General features: G+C 33.9%; 21 non-coding genes across 21 annotated transcripts; 10 read left to right on the top strand and 11 right to left on the bottom strand.

The window, feature by feature from the left end:
• Nucleotides 1-69: 69 nt before the first annotated feature.
• On the bottom strand, nt 70-141 carry TRNAQ-UUG (transfer RNA glutamine (anticodon UUG)). The gene has a single exon. It is a non-coding gene; the product is annotated as a tRNA-Gln (tRNA).
• Nucleotides 142-1,691: 1,550 nt separating this feature from the next.
• On the top strand, nt 1,692-1,763 carry TRNAQ-CUG (transfer RNA glutamine (anticodon CUG)). Its single transcript has one exon. It is a non-coding gene; the product is annotated as a tRNA-Gln (tRNA).
• Nucleotides 1,764-2,589: 826 nt separating this feature from the next.
• Nucleotides 2,590-2,661, bottom strand: TRNAQ-UUG (transfer RNA glutamine (anticodon UUG)). Its single transcript has one exon. It is a non-coding gene; the product is annotated as a tRNA-Gln (tRNA).
• A 1,550-nt stretch (nt 2,662-4,211) lies between these two features.
• On the top strand, nt 4,212-4,283 carry TRNAQ-CUG (transfer RNA glutamine (anticodon CUG)). The gene has a single exon. It is a non-coding gene; the product is annotated as a tRNA-Gln (tRNA).
• An 826-nt stretch (nt 4,284-5,109) lies between these two features.
• Nucleotides 5,110-5,181, bottom strand: TRNAQ-UUG (transfer RNA glutamine (anticodon UUG)). Its single transcript has one exon. It is a non-coding gene; the product is annotated as a tRNA-Gln (tRNA).
• A 1,550-nt stretch (nt 5,182-6,731) lies between these two features.
• TRNAQ-CUG (transfer RNA glutamine (anticodon CUG)) lies at nt 6,732-6,803 on the top strand. Its single transcript has one exon. It is a non-coding gene; the product is annotated as a tRNA-Gln (tRNA).
• Nucleotides 6,804-7,629: 826 nt separating this feature from the next.
• On the bottom strand, nt 7,630-7,701 carry TRNAQ-UUG (transfer RNA glutamine (anticodon UUG)). Its single transcript has one exon. It is a non-coding gene; the product is annotated as a tRNA-Gln (tRNA).
• Nucleotides 7,702-9,251: 1,550 nt separating this feature from the next.
• Nucleotides 9,252-9,323, top strand: TRNAQ-CUG (transfer RNA glutamine (anticodon CUG)). Its single transcript has one exon. It is a non-coding gene; the product is annotated as a tRNA-Gln (tRNA).
• An 826-nt stretch (nt 9,324-10,149) lies between these two features.
• On the bottom strand, nt 10,150-10,221 carry TRNAQ-UUG (transfer RNA glutamine (anticodon UUG)). Its single transcript has one exon. It is a non-coding gene; the product is annotated as a tRNA-Gln (tRNA).
• Nucleotides 10,222-11,771: 1,550 nt separating this feature from the next.
• Nucleotides 11,772-11,843, top strand: TRNAQ-CUG (transfer RNA glutamine (anticodon CUG)). Its single transcript has one exon. It is a non-coding gene; the product is annotated as a tRNA-Gln (tRNA).
• Nucleotides 11,844-12,669: 826 nt separating this feature from the next.
• TRNAQ-UUG (transfer RNA glutamine (anticodon UUG)) lies at nt 12,670-12,741 on the bottom strand. The gene has a single exon. It is a non-coding gene; the product is annotated as a tRNA-Gln (tRNA).
• Nucleotides 12,742-14,291: 1,550 nt separating this feature from the next.
• Nucleotides 14,292-14,363, top strand: TRNAQ-CUG (transfer RNA glutamine (anticodon CUG)). Its single transcript has one exon. It is a non-coding gene; the product is annotated as a tRNA-Gln (tRNA).
• Nucleotides 14,364-15,189: 826 nt separating this feature from the next.
• On the bottom strand, nt 15,190-15,261 carry TRNAQ-UUG (transfer RNA glutamine (anticodon UUG)). The gene has a single exon. It is a non-coding gene; the product is annotated as a tRNA-Gln (tRNA).
• Nucleotides 15,262-16,811: 1,550 nt separating this feature from the next.
• On the top strand, nt 16,812-16,883 carry TRNAQ-CUG (transfer RNA glutamine (anticodon CUG)). Its single transcript has one exon. It is a non-coding gene; the product is annotated as a tRNA-Gln (tRNA).
• Nucleotides 16,884-17,709: 826 nt separating this feature from the next.
• On the bottom strand, nt 17,710-17,781 carry TRNAQ-UUG (transfer RNA glutamine (anticodon UUG)). The gene has a single exon. It is a non-coding gene; the product is annotated as a tRNA-Gln (tRNA).
• Nucleotides 17,782-19,331: 1,550 nt separating this feature from the next.
• On the top strand, nt 19,332-19,403 carry TRNAQ-CUG (transfer RNA glutamine (anticodon CUG)). Its single transcript has one exon. It is a non-coding gene; the product is annotated as a tRNA-Gln (tRNA).
• Nucleotides 19,404-20,229: 826 nt separating this feature from the next.
• TRNAQ-UUG (transfer RNA glutamine (anticodon UUG)) lies at nt 20,230-20,301 on the bottom strand. The gene has a single exon. It is a non-coding gene; the product is annotated as a tRNA-Gln (tRNA).
• A 1,550-nt stretch (nt 20,302-21,851) lies between these two features.
• On the top strand, nt 21,852-21,923 carry TRNAQ-CUG (transfer RNA glutamine (anticodon CUG)). Its single transcript has one exon. It is a non-coding gene; the product is annotated as a tRNA-Gln (tRNA).
• Nucleotides 21,924-22,749: 826 nt separating this feature from the next.
• On the bottom strand, nt 22,750-22,821 carry TRNAQ-UUG (transfer RNA glutamine (anticodon UUG)). The gene has a single exon. It is a non-coding gene; the product is annotated as a tRNA-Gln (tRNA).
• Nucleotides 22,822-24,371: 1,550 nt separating this feature from the next.
• TRNAQ-CUG (transfer RNA glutamine (anticodon CUG)) lies at nt 24,372-24,443 on the top strand. Its single transcript has one exon. It is a non-coding gene; the product is annotated as a tRNA-Gln (tRNA).
• Nucleotides 24,444-25,269: 826 nt separating this feature from the next.
• TRNAQ-UUG (transfer RNA glutamine (anticodon UUG)) lies at nt 25,270-25,341 on the bottom strand. The gene has a single exon. It is a non-coding gene; the product is annotated as a tRNA-Gln (tRNA).
• Nucleotides 25,342-26,566: the final 1,225 nt, after the last annotated feature.

The raw sequence follows: 26,566 nt of genomic DNA, 5'->3' as shown, positions 1-26,566 counted from the left end.
ACCCGTGTTAGATTTGTGATATTTATGAATACACTTGACAGAAAAAGATTTGATCAACAGTCATGAAAGTGGTCCCACCGAGATTTGAACTCGGATCCTTGGATTCAAAGTCCAAAGTGCTAACCATTACAACATGGAACCTCCCATGTGACAAGGGAGCAAATTGCTGCAGCAATGTGAACATTTCAAAGTTTTTAATGTTCTACAGTCAAAGACCAACAGAATGTTATTACTTTTCTATTCTGTTCAACTTTTGCATATTGAACTATGTTAGGGAAGGATGTTGCCCAGAGGACTCAAGTAACGCTATCACTCTGTTGAACAGTACTTTTTATGTGAGATACGATTTTGCAATAAAATATAAGATTCCCCCGTGAATGCAATCTCTTCTCTCAAAATGAAAAGCTCAACCTGGTACAGGTGGTTTGATGGTATCATGCTTAGCACTCTAGACTCTGAAAACCGGGATCTGAGTACAAATCACAGTGGGACTTATCTAAACTTTACGATTTTCTTTTTCCATTCAGTTCTTAGAATTATTAATTGGAAAAACATCTCATTTACTTATAAACTTGTACATATCCACTTTACACGTATGTATCTCCCTATATCTTGCTATATGTCTCTGTATATTTATAGGACAACATAAACACATACATTATAAAAATGCATATAATTAGTAGAGGTGAAAATAATGAAAAGTTGTTGCCTCTCCACATTTGAAACATGAGCTTCTTCTCCTTACTCTTCTATATGTCATGAAATTGAGATAGTCACTTTTTACTCAATTTTGATCTAACAATATAGTTGATTTATACAAAGCATATCATATGATTTGTGAATAATCTTAAAAGAGAAAATTAGATCAGTACCTGTGAGGCCTCCAAGCAAAAGCTTATGTTTCACGATTGCAGATCGACTGTTGAAAATCAGCATGAAAAACGTTTTATTTCACAATTTCCATACTAATATACAAAAACATTTGTACTATCTGAATGATACCGTCATTGTGGTTCTCTAGGTTTGATTTAAGAACACTTCTCTTTCAAAATGTGCTAAATTCGCCTTATCAATAGCGCAGAAAGCTTCAAAAAGGGATGCTGGGAATCAGGCCTCTGAAATGCATTTCAGAAAAACAGGATAGGATTTCTTAATGTCACACTATTTTGTGTAGGAATGTGATGTAAACGTATTATAATGTTTGTATTTCTGTAACTTGTTCAAGCTGATGGACGTTTTGAAAGGAATCAATAATTGTCTCTTTCAACCTACTGGTGTTGGATTTGAGCTATCAATAAACAAAGGTGACAGAAATAGAAAAGGTCAAGAGTAATAAAATAGTACCCCCAAGATTTGGACTGGTACCTTTGCATGCAAAGTCCAACGTGCCAATCATTGCTCTTTGGCGCATCCCATGTGAGAGACAAAGAAATGGGTGTATTAGTTTGGAAATGTAAAATGTTTTAATATGTTACAGTCAAAGATGATCATTATGATATAACTTGCCTATCCTGATAAACGTTTGCATATTTAACACTGTTAAGGAGAATGTATCTGAACAGAATCAAATCACATTATAGCTCTTTACACTATGAGCATTCAACAGAGATATCGTTTCATCAATGTAAGAAATGCCCCCGCATTAATGCGCTCTCTTTTGTCTCAATGGAAAAATGACTCATGTATGGGAGGGTTCCATGGTGTAATGGTTAGCACTCTGGACTCTGAATCCCGCGATCCGAGTTCAAATCTCGGTGGGACCTGCTTGAATTATGAGATTTACTATTTCACCCATTTCTTAGAATTTGGTCTTGGAAAAACATAACGTCAATGTTTTATACTGATACTTATCAACGTATAAGTATGCATCTATTTATACATAGCTATATCCGTCTAGATAGCGATAAGACTATATAAAGAAATCAATTATTCATAAACATATGTATTGAAGCTGAAAACTAAAAACTGTTGTTTCCCATCCACAATTTAAACGTTAGGTTCATTTCCTCTCTCATCTATATGACCAGTAATGAGATAGTTAATTTTTGCTGATTTCTTATATGACAACATGCTTGACTTACACAGTGCATTTAATTGTGAATTTCTTTGAAAGAGAAATTCAGATTATTACCTTTGACACGTCTTTCGAAAGATTTTACTTTATGGTTATGGATTTACTTTAGAAAATCAGAGTGTAAATATATGTGTGTCTGAATTTCACGATTGTTATTCAAAACGTCATATCTTCTGTCCCCATAATACACAATTTGATTCCTCAAGTTTTGTTTTAATGAAGGATTTCCAATTAAAAAGTTCCATCTTCCCCTTATCAATAACAGTAAGATTTAAGAAAGTAATATCTTGCATCAGCCCCCTGTGATGAGTTTGAGAAAACAGAGTCAGCTCGCAAAATGTCTCATTATTTTGAGCCATTTAATTTCCATGTTTTCTAAAAGTTCTATCATTTGCTCACATCGAATAGACTTTCAGAATACAATCAATAAATTAATGTTTCACTCTACCCGTGTTAGATTTGTGATATTTATGAATACACTTGACAGAAAAAGATTTGATCAACAGTCATGAAAGTGGTCCCACCGAGATTTGAACTCGGATCCTTGGATTCAAAGTCCAAAGTGCTAACCATTACAACATGGAACCTCCCATGTGACAAGGGAGCAAATTGCTGCAGCAATGTGAACATTTCAAAGTTTTTAATGTTCTACAGTCAAAGACCAACAGAATGTTATTACTTTTCTATTCTGTTCAACTTTTGCATATTGAACTATGTTAGGGAAGGATGTTGCCCAGAGGACTCAAGTAACGCTATCACTCTGTTGAACAGTACTTTTTATGTGAGATACGATTTTGCAATAAAATATAAGATTCCCCCGTGAATGCAATCTCTTCTCTCAAAATGAAAAGCTCAACCTGGTACAGGTGGTTTGATGGTATCATGCTTAGCACTCTAGACTCTGAAAACCGGGATCTGAGTACAAATCACAGTGGGACTTATCTAAACTTTACGATTTTCTTTTTCCATTCAGTTCTTAGAATTATTAATTGGAAAAACATCTCATTTACTTATAAACTTGTACATATCCACTTTACACGTATGTATCTCCCTATATCTTGCTATATGTCTCTGTATATTTATAGGACAACATAAACACATACATTATAAAAATGCATATAATTAGTAGAGGTGAAAATAATGAAAAGTTGTTGCCTCTCCACATTTGAAACATGAGCTTCTTCTCCTTACTCTTCTATATGTCATGAAATTGAGATAGTCACTTTTTTCTCAATTTTGATCTAACAATATAGTTGATTTATACAAAGCATATCATATGATTTGTGAATAATCTTAAAAGAGAAAATTAGATCAGTACCTGTGAGGCCTCCAAGCAAAAGCTTATGTTTCACGATTGCAGATCGACTGTTGAAAATCAGCATGAAAAACGTTTTATTTCACAATTTCCATACTAATATACAAAAACATTTGTACTATCTGAATGATACCGTCATTGTGGTTCTCTAGGTTTGATTTAAGAACACTTCTCTTTCAAAATGTGCTAAATTCGCCTTATCAATAGCGCAGAAAGCTTCAAAAAGGGATGCTGGGAATCAGGCCTCTGAAATGCATTTCAGAAAAACAGGATAGGATTTCTTAATGTCACACTATTTTGTGTAGGAATGTGATGTAAACGTATTATAATGTTTGTATTTCTGTAACTTGTTCAAGCTGATGGACGTTTTGAAAGGAATCAATAATTGTCTCTTTCAACCTACTGGTGTTGGATTTGAGCTATCAATAAACAAAGGTGACAGAAATAGAAAAGGTCAAGAGTAATAAAATAGTACCCCCAAGATTTGGACTGGTACCTTTGCATGCAAAGTCCAACGTGCCAATCATTGCTCTTTGGCGCATCCCATGTGAGAGACAAAGAAATGGGTGTATTAGTTTGGAAATGTAAAATGTTTTAATATGTTACAGTCAAAGATGATCATTATGATATAACTTGCCTATCCTGATAAACGTTTGCATATTTAACACTGTTAAGGAGAATGTATCTGAACAGAATCAAATCACATTATAGCTCTTTACACTATGAGCATTCAACAGAGATATCGTTTCATCAATGTAAGAAATGCCCCCGCACTAATGCGCTCTCTTTTGTCTCAATGGAAAAATTACTCATGTATGGGAGGGTTCCATGGTGTAATGGTTAGCACTCTGGACTCTGAATCCCGCGATCCGAGTTCAAATCTCGGTGGGACCTGCTTGAATTATGAGATTTACTATTTCACCCATTTCTTAGAATTTGGTCTTGGAAAAACATAACGTCAATGTTTTATACTGATACTTATCAACGTATAAGTATGCATCTATTTATACATAGCTATATCCGTCTAGATAGCGATAAGACTATATAAAGAAATCAATTATTCATAAACATATGTATTGAAGCTGAAAACTAAAAACTGTTGTTTCCCATCCACAATTTAAACGTTAGGTTCATTTCCTCTCTCATCTATATGACCAGTAATGAGATAGTTAATTTTTGCTGATTTCTTATATGACAACATGCTTGACTTACACAGTGCATTTAATTGTGAATTTCTTTGAAAGAGAAATTCAGATTATTACCTTTGACACGTCTTTCGAAAGATTTTACTTTATGGTTATGGATTTACTTTAGAAAATCAGAGTGTAAATATATGTGTGTCTGAATTTCACGATTGTTATTCAAAACGTCATATCTTCTGTCCCCATAATACACAATTTGATTCCTCAAGTTTTGTTTTAATGAAGGATTTCCAATTAAAAAGTTCCATCTTCCCCTTATCAATAACAGTAAGATTTAAGAAAGTAATATCTTGCATCAGCCCCCTGTGATGAGTTTGAGAAAACAGAGTCAGCTCGCAAAATGTCTCATTATTTTGAGCCATTTAATTTCCATGTTTTCTAAAAGTTCTATCATTTGCTCACATCGAATAGACTTTCAGAATACAATCAATAAATTAATGTTTCACTCTACCCGTGTTAGATTTGTGATATTTATGAATACACTTGACAGAAAAAGATTTGATCAACAGTCATGAAAGTGGTCCCACCGAGATTTGAACTCGGATCCTTGGATTCAAAGTCCAAAGTGCTAACCATTACAACATGGAACCTCCCATGTGACAAGGGAGCAAATTGCTGCAGCAATGTGAACATTTCAAAGTTTTTAATGTTCTACAGTCAAAGACCAACAGAATGTTATTACTTTTCTATTCTGTTCAACTTTTGCATATTGAACTATGTTAGGGAAGGATGTTGCCCAGAGGACTCAAGTAACGCTATCACTCTGTTGAACAGTACTTTTTATGTGAGATACGATTTTGCAATAAAATATAAGATTCCCCCGTGAATGCAATCTCTTCTCTCAAAATGAAAAGCTCAACCTGGTACAGGTGGTTTGATGGTATCATGCTTAGCACTCTAGACTCTGAAAACCGGGATCTGAGTACAAATCACAGTGGGACTTATCTAAACTTTACGATTTTCTTTTTCCATTCAGTTCTTAGAATTATTAATTGGAAAAACATCTCATTTACTTATAAACTTGTACATATCCACTTTACACGTATGTATCTCCCTATATCTTGCTATATGTCTCTGTATATTTATAGGACAACATAAACACATACATTATAAAAATGCATATAATTAGTAGAGGTGAAAATAATGAAAAGTTGTTGCCTCTCCACATTTGAAACATGAGCTTCTTCTCCTTACTCTTCTATATGTCATGAAATTGAGATAGTCACTTTTTACTCAATTTTGATCTAACAATATAGTTGATTTATACAAAGCATATCATATGATTTGTGAATAATCTTAAAAGAGAAAATTAGATCAGTACCTGTGAGGCCTCCAAGCAAAAGCTTATGTTTCACGATTGCAGATCGACTGTTGAAAATCAGCATGAAAAACGTTTTATTTCACAATTTCCATACTAATATACAAAAACATTTGTACTATCTGAATGATACCGTCATTGTGGTTCTCTAGGTTTGATTTAAGAACACTTCTCTTTCAAAATGTGCTAAATTCGCCTTATCAATAGCGCAGAAAGCTTCAAAAAGGGATGCTGGGAATCAGGCCTCTGAAATGCATTTCAGAAAAACAGGATAGGATTTCTTAATGTCACACTATTTTGTGTAGGAATGTGATGTAAACGTATTATAATGTTTGTATTTCTGTAACTTGTTCAAGCTGATGGACGTTTTGAAAGGAATCAATAATTGTCTCTTTCAACCTACTGGTGTTGGATTTGAGCTATCAATAAACAAAGGTGACAGAAATAGAAAAGGTCAAGAGTAATAAAATAGTACCCCCAAGATTTGGACTGGTACCTTTGCATGCAAAGTCCAACGTGCCAATCATTGCTCTTTGGCGCATCCCATGTGAGAGACAAAGAAATGGGTGTATTAGTTTGGAAATGTAAAATGTTTTAATATGTTACAGTCAAAGATGATCATTATGATATAACTTGCCTATCCTGATAAACGTTTGCATATTTAACACTGTTAAGGAGAATGTATCTGAACAGAATCAAATCACATTATAGCTCTTTACAATATGAGCATTCAACAGAGATATCGTTTCATCAATGTAAGAAATGCCCCCGCACTAATGCGCTCTCTTTTGTCTCAATGGAAAAATGACTCATGTATGGGAGGGTTCCATGGTGTAATGGTTAGCACTCTGGACTCTGAATCCAGCGATCCGAGTTCAAATCTCGGTGGGACCTGCTTGAATTATGAGATTTACTATTTCACCCATTTCTTAGAATTTGGTCTTGGAAAAACATAACGTCAATGTTTTATACTGATACTTATCAACGTATAAGTATGCATCTATGTATACATAGCTATATCCGTCTAGATAGCGATAAGACTATATAAAGAAATCAATTATTCATAAACATATGTATTGAAGCTGAAAACTAAAAACTGTTGTTTCCCATCCACAATTTAAACGTTAGGTTCATTTCCTCTCTCATCTATATGACCAGTAATGAGATAGTTAATTTTTGCTGATTTCTTATATGACAACATGCTTGACTTACACAGTGCATTTAATTGTGAATTTCTTTGAAAGAGAAATTCAGATTATTACCTTTGACACGTCTTTCGAAAGATTTTACTTTATGGTTATGGATTTACTTTAGAAAATCAGAGTGTAAATATATGTGTGTCTGAATTTCACGATTGTTATTCAAAACGTCATATCTTCTGTCCCCATAATACACAATTTGATTCCTCAAGTTTTGTTTTAATGAAGGATTTCCAATTAAAAAGTTCCATCTTCCCCTTATCAATAACAGTAAGATTTAAGAAAGTAATATCTTGCATCAGCCCCCTGTGATGAGTTTGAGAAAACAGAGTCAGCTCGCAAAATGTCTCATTATTTTGAGCCATTTAATTTCCATGTTTTCTAAAAGTTCTATCATTTGCTCACATCGAATAGACTTTCAGAATACAATCAATAAATTAATGTTTCACTCTACCCGTGTTAGATTTGTGATATTTATGAATACACTTGACAGAAAAAGATTTGATCAACAGTCATGAAAGTGGTCCCACCGAGATTTGAACTCGGATCCTTGGATTCAAAGTCCAAAGTGCTAACCATTACAACATGGAACCTCCCATGTGACAAGGGAGCAAATTGCTGCAGCAATGTGAACATTTCAAAGTTTTTAATGTTCTACAGTCAAAGACCAACAGAATGTTATTACTTTTCTATTCTGTTCAACTTTTGCATATTGAACTATGTTAGGGAAGGATGTTGCCCAGAGGACTCAAGTAACGCTATCACTCTGTTGAACAGTACTTTTTATGTGAGATACGATTTTGCAATAAAATATAAGATTCCCCCGTGAATGCAATCTCTTCTCTCAAAATGAAAAGCTCAACCTGGTACAGGTGGTTTGATGGTATCATGCTTAGCACTCTAGACTCTGAAAACCGGGATCTGAGTACAAATCACAGTGGGACTTATCTAAACTTTACGATTTTCTTTTTCCATTCAGTTCTTAGAATTATTAATTGGAAAAACATCTCATTTACTTATAAACTTGTACATATCCACTTTACACGTATGTATCTCCCTATATCTTGCTATATGTCTCTGTATATTTATAGGACAACATAAACACATACATTATAAAAATGCATATAATTAGTAGAGGTGAAAATAATGAAAAGTTGTTGCCTCTCCACATTTGAAACATGAGCTTCTTCTCCTTACTCTTCTATATGTCATGAAATTGAGATAGTCACTTTTTACTCAATTTTGATCTAACAATATAGTTGATTTATACAAAGCATATCATATGATTTGTGAATAATCTTAAAAGAGAAAATTAGATCAGTACCTGTGAGGCCTCCAAGCAAAAGCTTATGTTTCACGATTGCAGATCGACTGTTGAAAATCAGCATGAAAAACGTTTTATTTCACAATTTCCATACTAATATACAAAAACATTTGTACTATCTGAATGATACCGTCATTGTGGTTCTCTAGGTTTGATTTAAGAACACTTCTCTTTCAAAATGTGCTAAATTCGCCTTATCAATAGCGCAGAAAGCTTCAAAAAGGGATGCTGGGAATCAGGCCTCTGAAATGCATTTCAGAAAAACAGGATAGGATTTCTTAATGTCACACTATTTTGTGTAGGAATGTGATGTAAACGTATTATAATGTTTGTATTTCTGTAACTTGTTCAAGCTGATGGACGTTTTGAAAGGAATCAATAATTGTCTCTTTCAACCTACTGGTGTTGGATTTGAGCTATCAATAAACAAAGGTGACAGAAATAGAAAAGGTCAAGAGTAATAAAATAGTACCCCCAAGATTTGGACTGGTACCTTTGCATGCAAAGTCCAACGTGCCAATCATTGCTCTTTGGCGCATCCCATGTGAGAGACAAAGAAATGGGTGTATTAGTTTGGAAATGTAAAATGTTTTAATATGTTACAGTCAAAGATGATCATTATGATATAACTTGCCTATCCTGATAAACGTTTGCATATTTAACACTGTTAAGGAGAATGTATCTGAACAGAATCAAATCACATTATAGCTCTTTACACTATGAGCATTCAACAGAGATATCGTTTCATCAATGTAAGAAATGCCCCCGCACTAATGCGCTCTCTTTTGTCTCAATGGAAAAATTACTCATGTATGGGAGGGTTCCATGGTGTAATGGTTAGCACTCTGGACTCTGAATCCCGCGATCCGAGTTCAAATCTCGGTGGGACCTGCTTGAATTATGAGATTTACTATTTCACCCATTTCTTAGAATTTGGTCTTGGAAAAACATAACGTCAATGTTTTATACTGATACTTATCAACGTATAAGTATGCATCTATTTATACATAGCTATATCCGTCTAGATAGCGATAAGACTATATAAAGAAATCAATTATTCATAAACATATGTATTGAAGCTGAAAACTAAAAACTGTTGTTTCCCATCCACAATTTAAACGTTAGGTTCATTTCCTCTCTCATCTATATGACCAGTAATGAGATAGTTAATTTTTGCTGATTTCTTATATGACAACATGCTTGACTTACACAGTGCATTTAATTGTGAATTTCTTTGAAAGAGAAATTCAGATTATTACCTTTGACACGTCTTTCGAAAGATTTTACTTTATGGTTATGGATTTACTTTAGAAAATCAGAGTGTAAATATATGTGTGTCTGAATTTCACGATTGTTATTCAAAACGTCATATCTTCTGTCCCCATAATACACAATTTGATTCCTCAAGTTTTGTTTTAATGAAGGATTTCCAATTAAAAAGTTCCATCTTCCCCTTATCAATAACAGTAAGATTTAAGAAAGTAATATCTTGCATCAGCCCCCTGTGATGAGTTTGAGAAAACAGAGTCAGCTCGCAAAATGTCTCATTATTTTGAGCCATTTAATTTCCATGTTTTCTAAAAGTTCTATCATTTGCTCACATCGAATAGACTTTCAGAATACAATCAATAAATTAATGTTTCACTCTACCCGTGTTAGATTTGTGATATTTATGAATACACTTGACAGAAAAAGATTTGATCAACAGTCATGAAAGTGGTCCCACCGAGATTTGAACTCGGATCCTTGGATTCAAAGTCCAAAGTGCTAACCATTACAACATGGAACCTCCCATGTGACAAGGGAGCAAATTGCTGCAGCAATGTGAACATTTCAAAGTTTTTAATGTTCTACAGTCAAAGACCAACAGAATGTTATTACTTTTCTATTCTGTTCAACTTTTGCATATTGAACTATGTTAGGGAAGGATGTTGCCCAGAGGACTCAAGTAACGCTATCACTCTGTTGAACAGTACTTTTTATGTGAGATACGATTTTGCAATAAAATATAAGATTCCCCCGTGAATGCAATCTCTTCTCTCAAAATGAAAAGCTCAACCTGGTACAGGTGGTTTGATGGTATCATGCTTAGCACTCTAGACTCTGAAAACCGGGATCTGAGTACAAATCACAGTGGGACTTATCTAAACTTTACGATTTTCTTTTTCCATTCAGTTCTTAGAATTATTAATTGGAAAAACATCTCATTTACTTATAAACTTGTACATATCCACTTTACATGTATGTATCTCCCTATATCTTGCTATATGTCTCTGTATATTTATAGGACAACATAAACACATACATTATAAAAATGCATATAATTAGTAGAGGTGAAAATAATGAAAAGTTGTTGCCTCTCCACATTTGAAACATGAGCTTCTTCTCCTTACTCTTCTATATGTCATGAAATTGAGATAGTCACTTTTTACTCAATTTTGATCTAACAATATAGTTGATTTATACAAAGCATATCATATGATTTGTGAATAATCTTAAAAGAGAAAATTAGATCAGTACCTGTGAGGCCTCCAAGCAAAAGCTTATGTTTCACGATTGCAGATCGACTGTTGAAAATCAGCATGAAAAACGTTTTATTTCACAATTTCCATACTAATATACAAAAACATTTGTACTATCTGAATGATACCGTCATTGTGGTTCTCTAGGTTTGATTTAAGAACACTTCTCTTTCAAAATGTGCTAAATTCGCCTTATCAATAGCGCAGAAAGCTTCAAAAAGGGATGCTGGGAATCAGGCCTCTGAAATGCATTTCAGAAAAACAGGATAGGATTTCTTAATGTCACACTATTTTGTGTAGGAATGTGATGTAAACGTATTATAATGTTTGTATTTCTGTAACTTGTTCAAGCTGATGGACGTTTTGAAAGGAATCAATAATTGTCTCTTTCAACCTACTGGTGTTGGATTTGAGCTATCAATAAACAAAGGTGACAGAAATAGAAAAGGTCAAGAGTAATAAAATAGTACCCCCAAGATTTGGACTGGTACCTTTGCATGCAAAGTCCAACGTGCCAATCATTGCTCTTTGGCGCATCCCATGTGAGAGACAAAGAAATGGGTGTATTAGTTTGGAAATGTAAAATGTTTTAATATGTTACAGTCAAAGATGATCATTATGATATAACTTGCCTATCCTGATAAACGTTTGCATATTTAACACTGTTAAGGAGAATGTATCTGAACAGAATCAAATCACATTATAGCTCTTTACAATATGAGCATTCAACAGAGATATCGTTTCATCAATGTAAGAAATGCCCCCGCACTAATGCGCTCTCTTTTGTCTCAATGGAAAAATGACTCATGTATGGGAGGGTTCCATGGTGTAATGGTTAGCACTCTGGACTCTGAATCCAGCGATCCGAGTTCAAATCTCGGTGGGACCTGCTTGAATTATGAGATTTACTATTTCACCCATTTCTTAGAATTTGGTCTTGGAAAAACATAACGTCAATGTTTTATACTGATACTTATCAACGTATAAGTATGCATCTATGTATACATAGCTATATCCGTCTAGATAGCGATAAGACTATATAAAGAAATCAATTATTCATAAACATATGTATTGAAGCTGAAAACTAAAAACTGTTGTTTCCCATCCACAATTTAAACGTTAGGTTCATTTCCTCTCTCATCTATATGACCAGTAATGAGATAGTTAATTTTTGCTGATTTCTTATATGACAACATGCTTGACTTACACAGTGCATTTAATTGTGAATTTCTTTGAAAGAGAAATTCAGATTATTACCTTTGACACGTCTTTCGAAAGATTTTACTTTATGGTTATGGATTTACTTTAGAAAATCAGAGTGTAAATATATGTGTGTCTGAATTTCACGATTGTTATTCAAAACGTCATATCTTCTGTCCCCATAATACACAATTTGATTCCTCAAGTTTTGTTTTAATGAAGGATTTCCAATTAAAAAGTTCCATCTTCCCCTTATCAATAACAGTAAGATTTAAGAAAGTAATATCTTGCATCAGCCCCCTGTGATGAGTTTGAGAAAACAGAGTCAGCTCGCAAAATGTCTCATTATTTTGAGCCATTTAATTTCCATGTTTTCTAAAAGTTCTATCATTTGCTCACATCGAATAGACTTTCAGAATACAATCAATAAATTAATGTTTCACTCTACCCGTGTTAGATTTGTGATATTTATGAATACACTTGACAGAAAAAGATTTGATCAACAGTCATGAAAGTGGTCCCACCGAGATTTGAACTCGGATCCTTGGATTCAAAGTCCAAAGTGCTAACCATTACAACATGGAACCTCCCATGTGACAAGGGAGCAAATTGCTGCAGCAATGTGAACATTTCAAAGTTTTTAATGTTCTACAGTCAAAGACCAACAGAATGTTATTACTTTTCTATTATGTTCAACTTTTGCATATTGAACTATGTTAGGGAAGGATGTTGCCCAGAGGACTCAAGTAACGCTATCACTCTGTTGAACAGTACTTTTTATGTGAGATACGATTTTGCAATAAAATATAAGATTCCCCCGTGAATGCAATCTCTTCTCTCAAAATGAAAAGCTCAACCTGGTACAGGTGGTTTGATGGTATCATGCTTAGCACTCTAGACTCTGAAAACCGGGATCTGAGTACAAATCACAGTGGGACTTATCTAAACTTTACGATTTTCTTTTTCCATTCAGTTCTTAGAATTATTAATTGGAAAAACATCTCATTTACTTATAAACTTGTACATATCCACTTTACACGTATGTATCTCCCTATATCTTGCTATATGTCTCTGTATATTTATAGGACAACATAAACACATACATTATAAAAATGCATATAATTAGTAGAGGTGAAAATAATGAAAAGTTGTTGCCTCTCCACATTTGAAACATGAGCTTCTTCTCCTTACTCTTCTATATGTCATGAAATTGAGATAGTCACTTTTTACTCAATTTTGATCTAACAATATAGTTGATTTATACAAAGCATATCATATGATTTGTGAATAATCTTAAAAGAGAAAATTAGATCAGTACCTGTGAGGCCTCCAAGCAAAAGCTTATGTTTCACGATTGCAGATCGACTGTTGAAAATCAGCATGAAAAACGTTTTATTTCACAATTTCCATACTAATATACAAAAACATTTGTACTATCTGAATGATACCGTCATTGTGGTTCTCTAGGTTTGATTTAAGAACACTTCTCTTTCAAAATGTGCTAAATTCGCCTTATCAATAGCGCAGAAAGCTTCAAAAAGGGATGCTGGGAATCAGGCCTCTGAAATGCATTTCAGAAAAACAGGATAGGATTTCTTAATGTCACACTATTTTGTGTAGGAATGTGATGTAAACGTATTATAATGTTTGTATTTCTGTAACTTGTTCAAGCTGATGGACGTTTTGAAAGGAATCAATAATTGTCTCTTTCAACCTACTGGTGTTGGATTTGAGCTATCAATAAACAAAGGTGACAGAAATAGAAAAGGTCAAGAGTAATAAAATAGTACCCCCAAGATTTGGACTGGTACCTTTGCATGCAAAGTCCAACGTGCCAATCATTGCTCTTTGGCGCATCCCATGTGAGAGACAAAGAAATGGGTGTATTAGTTTGGAAATGTAAAATGTTTTAATATGTTACAGTCAAAGATGATCATTATGATATAACTTGCCTATCCTGATAAACGTTTGCATATTTAACACTGTTAAGGAGAATGTATCTGAACAGAATCAAATCACATTATAGCTCTTTACAATATGAGCATTCAACAGAGATATCGTTTCATCAATGTAAGAAATGCCCCCGCACTAATGCGCTCTCTTTTGTCTCAATGGAAAAATGACTCATGTATGGGAGGGTTCCATGGTGTAATGGTTAGCACTCTGGACTCTGAATCCAGCGATCCGAGTTCAAATCTCGGTGGGACCTGCTTGAATTATGAGATTTACTATTTCACCCATTTCTTAGAATTTGGTCTTGGAAAAACATAACGTCAATGTTTTATACTGATACTTATCAACGTATAAGTATGCATCTATGTATACATAGCTATATCCGTCTAGATAGCGATAAGACTATATAAAGAAATCAATTATTCATAAACATATGTATTGAAGCTGAAAACTAAAAACTGTTGTTTCCCATCCACAATTTAAACGTTAGGTTCATTTCCTCTCTCATCTATATGACCAGTAATGAGATAGTTAATTTTTGCTGATTTCTTATATGACAACATGCTTGACTTACACAGTGCATTTAATTGTGAATTTCTTTGAAAGAGAAATTCAGATTATTACCTTTGACACGTCTTTCGAAAGATTTTACTTTATGGTTATGGATTTACTTTAGAAAATCAGAGTGTAAATATATGTGTGTCTGAATTTCACGATTGTTATTCAAAACGTCATATCTTCTGTCCCCATAATACACAATTTGATTCCTCAAGTTTTGTTTTAATGAAGGATTTCCAATTAAAAAGTTCCATCTTCCCCTTATCAATAACAGTAAGATTTAAGAAAGTAATATCTTGCATCAGCCCCCTGTGATGAGTTTGAGAAAACAGAGTCAGCTCGCAAAATGTCTCATTATTTTGAGCCATTTAATTTCCATGTTTTCTAAAAGTTCTATCATTTGCTCACATCGAATAGACTTTCAGAATACAATCAATAAATTAATGTTTCACTCTACCCGTGTTAGATTTGTGATATTTATGAATACACTTGACAGAAAAAGATTTGATCAACAGTCATGAAAGTGGTCCCACCGAGATTTGAACTCGGATCCTTGGATTCAAAGTCCAAAGTGCTAACCATTACAACATGGAACCTCCCATGTGACAAGGGAGCAAATTGCTGCAGCAATGTGAACATTTCAAAGTTTTTAATGTTCTACAGTCAAAGACCAACAGAATGTTATTACTTTTCTATTATGTTCAACTTTTGCATATTGAACTATGTTAGGGAAGGATGTTGCCCAGAGGACTCAAGTAACGCTATCACTCTGTTGAACAGTACTTTTTATGTGAGATACGATTTTGCAATAAAATATAAGATTCCCCCGTGAATGCAATCTCTTCTCTCAAAATGAAAAGCTCAACCTGGTACAGGTGGTTTGATGGTATCATGCTTAGCACTCTAGACTCTGAAAACCGGGATCTGAGTACAAATCACAGTGGGACTTATCTAAACTTTACGATTTTCTTTTTCCATTCAGTTCTTAGAATTATTAATTGGAAAAACATCTCATTTACTTATAAACTTGTACATATCCACTTTACACGTATGTATCTCCCTATATCTTGCTATATGTCTCTGTATATTTATAGGACAACATAAACACATACATTATAAAAATGCATATAATTAGTAGAGGTGAAAATAATGAAAAGTTGTTGCCTCTCCACATTTGAAACATGAGCTTCTTCTCCTTACTCTTCTATATGTCATGAAATTGAGATAGTCACTTTTTACTCAATTTTGATCTAACAATATAGTTGATTTATACAAAGCATATCATATGATTTGTGAATAATCTTAAAAGAGAAAATTAGATCAGTACCTGTGAGGCCTCCAAGCAAAAGCTTATGTTTCACGATTGCAGATCGACTGTTGAAAATCAGCATGAAAAACGTTTTATTTCACAATTTCCATACTAATATACAAAAACATTTGTACTATCTGAATGATACCGTCATTGTGGTTCTCTAGGTTTGATTTAAGAACACTTCTCTTTCAAAATGTGCTAAATTCGCCTTATCAATAGCGCAGAAAGCTTCAAAAAGGGATGCTGGGAATCAGGCCTCTGAAATGCATTTCAGAAAAACAGGATAGGATTTCTTAATGTCACACTATTTTGTGTAGGAATGTGATGTAAACGTATTATAATGTTTGTATTTCTGTAACTTGTTCAAGCTGATGGACGTTTTGAAAGGAATCAATAATTGTCTCTTTCAACCTACTGGTGTTGGATTTGAGCTATCAATAAACAAAGGTGACAGAAATAGAAAAGGTCAAGAGTAATAAAATAGTACCCCCAAGATTTGGACTGGTACCTTTGCATGCAAAGTCCAACGTGCCAATCATTGCTCTTTGGCGCATCCCATGTGAGAGACAAAGAAATGGGTGTATTAGTTTGGAAATGTAAAATGTTTTAATATGTTACAGTCAAAGATGATCATTATGATATAACTTGCCTATCCTGATAAACGTTTGCATATTTAACACTGTTAAGGAGAATGTATCTGAACAGAATCAAATCACATTATAGCTCTTTACACTATGAGCATTCAACAGAGATATCGTTTCATCAATGTAAGAAATGCCCCCGCACTAATGCGCTCTCTTTTGTCTCAATGGAAAAATTACTCATGTATGGGAGGGTTCCATGGTGTAATGGTTAGCACTCTGGACTCTGAATCCCGCGATCCGAGTTCAAATCTCGGTGGGACCTGCTTGAATTATGAGATTTACTATTTCACCCATTTCTTAGAATTTGGTCTTGGAAAAACATAACGTCAATGTTTTATACTGATACTTATCAACGTATAAGTATGCATCTATTTATACATAGCTATATCCGTCTAGATAGCGATAAGACTATATAAAGAAATCAATTATTCATAAACATATGTATTGAAGCTGAAAACTAAAAACTGTTGTTTCCCATCCACAATTTAAACGTTAGGTTCATTTCCTCTCTCATCTATATGACCAGTAATGAGATAGTTAATTTTTGCTGATTTCTTATATGACAACATGCTTGACTTACACAGTGCATTTAATTGTGAATTTCTTTGAAAGAGAAATTCAGATTATTACCTTTGACACGTCTTTCGAAAGATTTTACTTTATGGTTATGGATTTACTTTAGAAAATCAGAGTGTAAATATATGTGTGTCTGAATTTCACGATTGTTATTCAAAACGTCATATCTTCTGTCCCCATAATACACAATTTGATTCCTCAAGTTTTGTTTTAATGAAGGATTTCCAATTAAAAAGTTCCATCTTCCCCTTATCAATAACAGTAAGATTTAAGAAAGTAATATCTTGCATCAGCCCCCTGTGATGAGTTTGAGAAAACAGAGTCAGCTCGCAAAATGTCTCATTATTTTGAGCCATTTAATTTCCATGTTTTCTAAAAGTTCTATCATTTGCTCACATCGAATAGACTTTCAGAATACAATCAATAAATTAATGTTTCACTCTACCCGTGTTAGATTTGTGATATTTATGAATACACTTGACAGAAAAAGATTTGATCAACAGTCATGAAAGTGGTCCCACCGAGATTTGAACTCGGATCCTTGGATTCAAAGTCCAAAGTGCTAACCATTACAACATGGAACCTCCCATGTGACAAGGGAGCAAATTGCTGCAGCAATGTGAACATTTCAAAGTTTTTAATGTTCTACAGTCAAAGACCAACAGAATGTTATTACTTTTCTATTCTGTTCAACTTTTGCATATTGAACTATGTTAGGGAAGGATGTTGCCCAGAGGACTCAAGTAACGCTATCACTCTGTTGAACAGTACTTTTTATGTGAGATACGATTTTGCAATAAAATATAAGATTCCCCCGTGAATGCAATCTCTTCTCTCAAAATGAAAAGCTCAACCTGGTACAGGTGGTTTGATGGTATCATGCTTAGCACTCTAGACTCTGAAAACCGGGATCTGAGTACAAATCACAGTGGGACTTATCTAAACTTTACGATTTTCTTTTTCCATTCAGTTCTTAGAATTATTAATTGGAAAAACATCTCATTTACTTATAAACTTGTACATATCCACTTTACACGTATGTATCTCCCTATATCTTGCTATATGTCTCTGTATATTTATAGGACAACATAAACACATACATTATAAAAATGCATATAATTAGTAGAGGTGAAAATAATGAAAAGTTGTTGCCTCTCCACATTTGAAACATGAGCTTCTTCTCCTTACTCTTCTATATGTCATGAAATTGAGATAGTCACTTTTTACTCAATTTTGATCTAACAATATAGTTGATTTATACAAAGCATATCATATGATTTGTGAATAATCTTAAAAGAGAAAATTAGATCAGTACCTGTGAGGCCTCCAAGCAAAAGCTTATGTTTCACGATTGCAGATCGACTGTTGAAAATCAGCATGAAAAACGTTTTATTTCACAATTTCCATACTAATATACAAAAACATTTGTACTATCTGAATGATACCGTCATTGTGGTTCTCTAGGTTTGATTTAAGAACACTTCTCTTTCAAAATGTGCTAAATTCGCCTTATCAATAGCGCAGAAAGCTTCAAAAAGGGATGCTGGGAATCAGGCCTCTGAAATGCATTTCAGAAAAACAGGATAGGATTTCTTAATGTCACACTATTTTGTGTAGGAATGTGATGTAAACGTATTATAATGTTTGTATTTCTGTAACTTGTTCAAGCTGATGGACGTTTTGAAAGGAATCAATAATTGTCTCTTTCAACCTACTGGTGTTGGATTTGAGCTATCAATAAACAAAGGTGACAGAAATAGAAAAGGTCAAGAGTAATAAAATAGTACCCCCAAGATTTGGACTGGTACCTTTGCATGCAAAGTCCAACGTGCCAATCATTGCTCTTTGGCGCATCCCATGTGAGAGACAAAGAAATGGGTGTATTAGTTTGGAAATGTAAAATGTTTTAATATGTTACAGTCAAAGATGATCATTATGATATAACTTGCCTATCCTGATAAACGTTTGCATATTTAACACTGTTAAGGAGAATGTATCTGAACAGAATCAAATCACATTATAGCTCTTTACACTATGAGCATTCAACAGAGATATCGTTTCATCAATGTAAGAAATGCCCCCGCACTAATGCGCTCTCTTTTGTCTCAATGGAAAAATTACTCATGTATGGGAGGGTTCCATGGTGTAATGGTTAGCACTCTGGACTCTGAATCCCGCGATCCGAGTTCAAATCTCGGTGGGACCTGCTTGAATTATGAGATTTACTATTTCACCCATTTCTTAGAATTTGGTCTTGGAAAAACATAACGTCAATGTTTTATACTGATACTTATCAACGTATAAGTATGCATCTATTTATACATAGCTATATCCGTCTAGATAGCGATAAGACTATATAAAGAAATCAATTATTCATAAACATATGTATTGAAGCTGAAAACTAAAAACTGTTGTTTCCCATCCACAATTTAAACGTTAGGTTCATTTCCTCTCTCATCTATATGACCAGTAATGAGATAGTTAATTTTTGCTGATTTCTTATATGACAACATGCTTGACTTACACAGTGCATTTAATTGTGAATTTCTTTGAAAGAGAAATTCAGATTATTACCTTTGACACGTCTTTCGAAAGATTTTACTTTATGGTTATGGATTTACTTTAGAAAATCAGAGTGTAAATATATGTGTGTCTGAATTTCACGATTGTTATTCAAAACGTCATATCTTCTGTCCCCATAATACACAATTTGATTCCTCAAGTTTTGTTTTAATGAAGGATTTCCAATTAAAAAGTTCCATCTTCCCCTTATCAATAACAGTAAGATTTAAGAAAGTAATATCTTGCATCAGCCCCCTGTGATGAGTTTGAGAAAACAGAGTCAGCTCGCAAAATGTCTCATTATTTTGAGCCATTTAATTTCCATGTTTTCTAAAAGTTCTATCATTTGCTCACATCGAATAGACTTTCAGAATACAATCAATAAATTAATGTTTCACTCTACCCGTGTTAGATTTGTGATATTTATGAATACACTTGACAGAAAAAGATTTGATCAACAGTCATGAAAGTGGTCCCACCGAGATTTGAACTCGGATCCTTGGATTCAAAGTCCAAAGTGCTAACCATTACAACATGGAACCTCCCATGTGACAAGGGAGCAAATTGCTGCAGCAATGTGAACATTTCAAAGTTTTTAATGTTCTACAGTCAAAGACCAACAGAATGTTATTACTTTTCTATTCTGTTCAACTTTTGCATATTGAACTATGTTAGGGAAGGATGTTGCCCAGAGGACTCAAGTAACGCTATCACTCTGTTGAACAGTACTTTTTATGTGAGATACGATTTTGCAATAAAATATAAGATTCCCCCGTGAATGCAATCTCTTCTCTCAAAATGAAAAGCTCAACCTGGTACAGGTGGTTTGATGGTATCATGCTTAGCACTCTAGACTCTGAAAACCGGGATCTGAGTACAAATCACAGTGGGACTTATCTAAACTTTACGATTTTCTTTTTCCATTCAGTTCTTAGAATTATTAATTGGAAAAACATCTCATTTACTTATAAACTTGTACATATCCACTTTACACGTATGTATCTCCCTATATCTTGCTATATGTCTCTGTATATTTATAGGACAACATAAACACATACATTATAAAAATGCATATAATTAGTAGAGGTGAAAATAATGAAAAGTTGTTGCCTCTCCACATTTGAAACATGAGCTTCTTCTCCTTACTCTTCTATATGTCATGAAATTGAGATAGTCACTTTTTACTCAATTTTGATCTAACAATATAGTTGATTTATACAAAGCATATCATATGATTTGTGAATAATCTTAAAAGAGAAAATTAGATCAGTACCTGTGAGGCCTCCAAGCAAAAGCTTATGTTTCACGATTGCAGATCGACTGTTGAAAATCAGCATGAAAAACGTTTTATTTCACAATTTCCATACTAATATACAAAAACATTTGTACTATCTGAATGATACCGTCATTGTGGTTCTCTAGGTTTGATTTAAGAACACTTCTCTTTCAAAATGTGCTAAATTCGCCTTATCAATAGCGCAGAAAGCTTCAAAAAGGGATGCTGGGAATCAGGCCTCTGAAATGCATTTCAGAAAAACAGGATAGGATTTCTTAATGTCACACTATTTTGTGTAGGAATGTGATGTAAACGTATTATAATGTTTGTATTTCTGTAACTTGTTCAAGCTGATGGACGTTTTGAAAGGAATCAATAATTGTCTCTTTCAACCTACTGGTGTTGGATTTGAGCTATCAATAAACAAAGGTGACAGAAATAGAAAAGGTCAAGAGTAATAAAATAGTACCCCCAAGATTTGGACTGGTACCTTTGCATGCAAAGTCCAACGTGCCAATCATTGCTCTTTGGCGCATCCCATGTGAGAGACAAAGAAATGGGTGTATTAGTTTGGAAATGTAAAATGTTTTAATATGTTACAGTCAAAGATGATCATTATGATATAACTTGCCTATCCTGATAAACGTTTGCATATTTAACACTGTTAAGGAGAATGTATCTGAACAGAATCAAATCACATTATAGCTCTTTACACTATGAGCATTCAACAGAGATATCGTTTCATCAATGTAAGAAATGCCCCCGCACTAATGCGCTCTCTTTTGTCTCAATGGAAAAATTACTCATGTATGGGAGGGTTCCATGGTGTAATGGTTAGCACTCTGGACTCTGAATCCCGCGATCCGAGTTCAAATCTCGGTGGGACCTGCTTGAATTATGAGATTTACTATTTCACCCATTTCTTAGAATTTGGTCTTGGAAAAACATAACGTCAATGTTTTATACTGATACTTATCAACGTATAAGTATGCATCTATTTATACATAGCTATATCCGTCTAGATAGCGATAAGACTATATAAAGAAATCAATTATTCATAAACATATGTATTGAAGCTGAAAACTAAAAACTGTTGTTTCCCATCCACAATTTAAACGTTAGGTTCATTTCCTCTCTCATCTATATGACCAGTAATGAGATAGTTAATTTTTGCTGATTTCTTATATGACAACATGCTTGACTTACACAGTGCATTTAATTGTGAATTTCTTTGAAAGAGAAATTCAGATTATTACCTTTGACACGTCTTTCGAAAGATTTTACTTTATGGTTATGGATTTACTTTAGAAAATCAGAGTGTAAATATATGTGTGTCTGAATTTCACGATTGTTATTCAAAACGTCATATCTTCTGTCCCCATAATACACAATTTGATTCCTCAAGTTTTGTTTTAATGAAGGATTTCCAATTAAAAAGTTCCATCTTCCCCTTATCAATAACAGTAAGATTTAAGAAAGTAATATCTTGCATCAGCCCCCTGTGATGAGTTTGAGAAAACAGAGTCAGCTCGCAAAATGTCTCATTATTTTGAGCCATTTAATTTCCATGTTTTCTAAAAGTTCTATCATTTGCTCACATCGAATAGACTTTCAGAATACAATCAATAAATTAATGTTTCACTCTACCCGTGTTAGATTTGTGATATTTATGAATACACTTGACAGAAAAAGATTTGATCAACAGTCATGAAAGTGGTCCCACCGAGATTTGAACTCGGATCCTTGGATTCAAAGTCCAAAGTGCTAACCATTACAACATGGAACCTCCCATGTGACAAGGGAGCAAATTGCTGCAGCAATGTGAACATTTCAAAGTTTTTAATGTTCTACAGTCAAAGACCAACAGAATGTTATTACTTTTCTATTCTGTTCAACTTTTGCATATTGAACTATGTTAGGGAAGGATGTTGCCCAGAGGACTCAAGTAACGCTATCACTCTGTTGAACAGTACTTTTTATGTGAGATACGATTTTGCAATAAAATATAAGATTCCCCCGTGAATGCAATCTCTTCTCTCAAAATGAAAAGCTCAACCTGGTACAGGTGGTTTGATGGTATCATGCTTAGCACTCTAGACTCTGAAAACCGGGATCTGAGTACAAATCACAGTGGGACTTATCTAAACTTTACGATTTTCTTTTTCCATTCAGTTCTTAGAATTATTAATTGGAAAAACATCTCATTTACTTATAAACTTGTACATATCCACTTTACACGTATGTATCTCCCTATATCTTGCTATATGTCTCTGTATATTTATAGGACAACATAAACACATACATTATAAAAATGCATATAATTAGTAGAGGTGAAAATAATGAAAAGTTGTTGCCTCTCCACATTTGAAACATGAGCTTCTTCTCCTTACTCTTCTATATGTCATGAAATTGAGATAGTCACTTTTTACTCAATTTTGATCTAACAATATAGTTGATTTATACAAAGCATATCATATGATTTGTGAATAATCTTAAAAGAGAAAATTAGATCAGTACCTGTGAGGCCTCCAAGCAAAAGCTTATGTTTCACGATTGCAGATCGACTGTTGAAAATCAGCATGAAAAACGTTTTATTTCACAATTTCCATACTAATATACAAAAACATTTGTACTATCTGAATGATACCGTCATTGTGGTTCTCTAGGTTTGATTTAAGAACACTTCTCTTTCAAAATGTGCTAAATTCGCCTTATCAATAGCGCAGAAAGCTTCAAAAAGGGATGCTGGGAATCAGGCCTCTGAAATGCATTTCAGAAAAACAGGATAGGATTTCTTAATGTCACACTATTTTGTGTAGGAATGTGATGTAAACGTATTATAATGTTTGTATTTCTGTAACTTGTTCAAGCTGATGGACGTTTTGAAAGGAATCAATAATTGTCTCTTTCAACCTACTGGTGTTGGATTTGAGCTATCAATAAACAAAGGTGACAGAAATAGAAAAGGTCAAGAGTAATAAAATAGTACCCCCAAGATTTGGACTGGTACCTTTGCATGCAAAGTCCAACGTGCCAATCATTGCTCTTTGGCGCATCCCATGTGAGAGACAAAGAAATGGGTGTATTAGTTTGGAAATGTAAAATGTTTTAATATGTTACAGTCAAAGATGATCATTATGATATAACTTGCCTATCCTGATAAACGTTTGCATATTTAACACTGTTAAGGAGAATGTATCTGAACAGAATCAAATCACATTATAGCTCTTTACACTATGAGCATTCAACAGAGATATCGTTTCATCAATGTAAGAAATGCCCCCGCACTAATGCGCTCTCTTTTGTCTCAATGGAAAAATTACTCATGTATGGGAGGGTTCCATGGTGTAATGGTTAGCACTCTGGACTCTGAATCCCGCGATCCGAGTTCAAATCTCGGTGGGACCTGCTTGAATTATGAGATTTACTATTTCACCCATTTCTTAGAATTTGGTCTTGGAAAAACATAACGTCAATGTTTTATACTGATACTTATCAACGTATAAGTATGCATCTATTTATACATAGCTATATCCGTCTAGATAGCGATAAGACTATATAAAGAAATCAATTATTCATAAACATATGTATTGAAGCTGAAAACTAAAAACTGTTGTTTCCCATCCACAATTTAAACGTTAGGTTCATTTCCTCTCTCATCTATATGACCAGTAATGAGATAGTTAATTTTTGCTGATTTCTTATATGACAACATGCTTGACTTACACAGTGCATTTAATTGTGAATTTCTTTGAAAGAGAAATTCAGATTATTACCTTTGACACGTCTTTCGAAAGATTTTACTTTATGGTTATGGATTTACTTTAGAAAATCAGAGTGTAAATATATGTGTGTCTGAATTTCACGATTGTTATTCAAAACGTCATATCTTCTGTCCCCATAATACACAATTTGATTCCTCAAGTTTTGTTTTAATGAAGGATTTCCAATTAAAAAGTTCCATCTTCCCCTTATCAATAACAGTAAGATTTAAGAAAGTAATATCTTGCATCAGCCCCCTGTGATGAGTTTGAGAAAACAGAGTCAGCTCGCAAAATGTCTCATTATTTTGAGCCATTTAATTTCCATGTTTTCTAAAAGTTCTATCATTTGCTCACATCGAATAGACTTTCAGAATACAATCAATAAATTAATGTTTCACTCTACCCGTGTTAGATTTGTGATATTTATGAATACACTTGACAGAAAAAGATTTGATCAACAGTCATGAAAGTGGTCCCACCGAGATTTGAACTCGGATCCTTGGATTCAAAGTCCAAAGTGCTAACCATTACAACATGGAACCTCCCATGTGACAAGGGAGCAAATTGCTGCAGCAATGTGAACATTTCAAAGTTTTTAATGTTCTACAGTCAAAGACCAACAGAATGTTATTACTTTTCTATTCTGTTCAACTTTTGCATATTGAACTATGTTAGGGAAGGATGTTGCCCAGAGGACTCAAGTAACGCTATCACTCTGTTGAACAGTACTTTTTATGTGAGATACGATTTTGCAATAAAATATAAGATTCCCCCGTGAATGCAATCTCTTCTCTCAAAATGAAAAGCTCAACCTGGTACAGGTGGTTTGATGGTATCATGCTTAGCACTCTAGACTCTGAAAACCGGGATCTGAGTACAAATCACAGTGGGACTTATCTAAACTTTACGATTTTCTTTTTCCATTCAGTTCTTAGAATTATTAATTGGAAAAACATCTCATTTACTTATAAACTTGTACATATCCACTTTACACGTATGTATCTCCCTATATCTTGCTATATGTCTCTGTATATTTATAGGACAACATAAACACATACATTATAAAAATGCATATAATTAGTAGAGGTGAAAATAATGAAAAGTTGTTGCCTCTCCACATTTGAAACATGAGCTTCTTCTCCTTACTCTTCTATATGTCATGAAATTGAGATAGTCACTTTTTACTCAATTTTGATCTAACAATATAGTTGATTTATACAAAGCATATCATATGATTTGTGAATAATCTTAAAAGAGAAAATTAGATCAGTACCTGTGAGGCCTCCAAGCAAAAGCTTATGTTTCACGATTGCAGATCGACTGTTGAAAATCAGCATGAAAAACGTTTTATTTCACAATTTCCATACTAATATACAAAAACATTTGTACTATCTGAATGATACCGTCATTGTGGTTCTCTAGGTTTGATTTAAGAACACTTCTCTTTCAAAATGTGCTAAATTCGCCTTATCAATAGCGCAGAAAGCTTCAAAAAGGGATGCTGGGAATCAGGCCTCTGAAATGCATTTCAGAAAAACAGGATAGGATTTCTTAATGTCACACTATTTTGTGTAGGAATGTGATGTAAACGTATTATAATGTTTGTATTTCTGTAACTTGTTCAAGCTGATGGACGTTTTGAAAGGAATCAATAATTGTCTCTTTCAACCTACTGGTGTTGGATTTGAGCTATCAATAAACAAAGGTGACAGAAATAGAAAAGGTCAAGAGTAATAAAATAGTACCCCCAAGATTTGGACTGGTACC

The sequence above is a fragment of the Lissotriton helveticus genome, chromosome 4_1 (genome assembly GCF_964261635.1).
Source record: "Lissotriton helveticus chromosome 4_1, aLisHel1.1, whole genome shotgun sequence".
NCBI classification, from domain to species: Eukaryota; Metazoa; Chordata; class Amphibia; order Caudata; family Salamandridae; genus Lissotriton; species Lissotriton helveticus.
The sequence above is the reverse complement of the archived record's forward strand: the minus strand, read 5'-3'. Positions and strand labels throughout refer to the sequence as shown.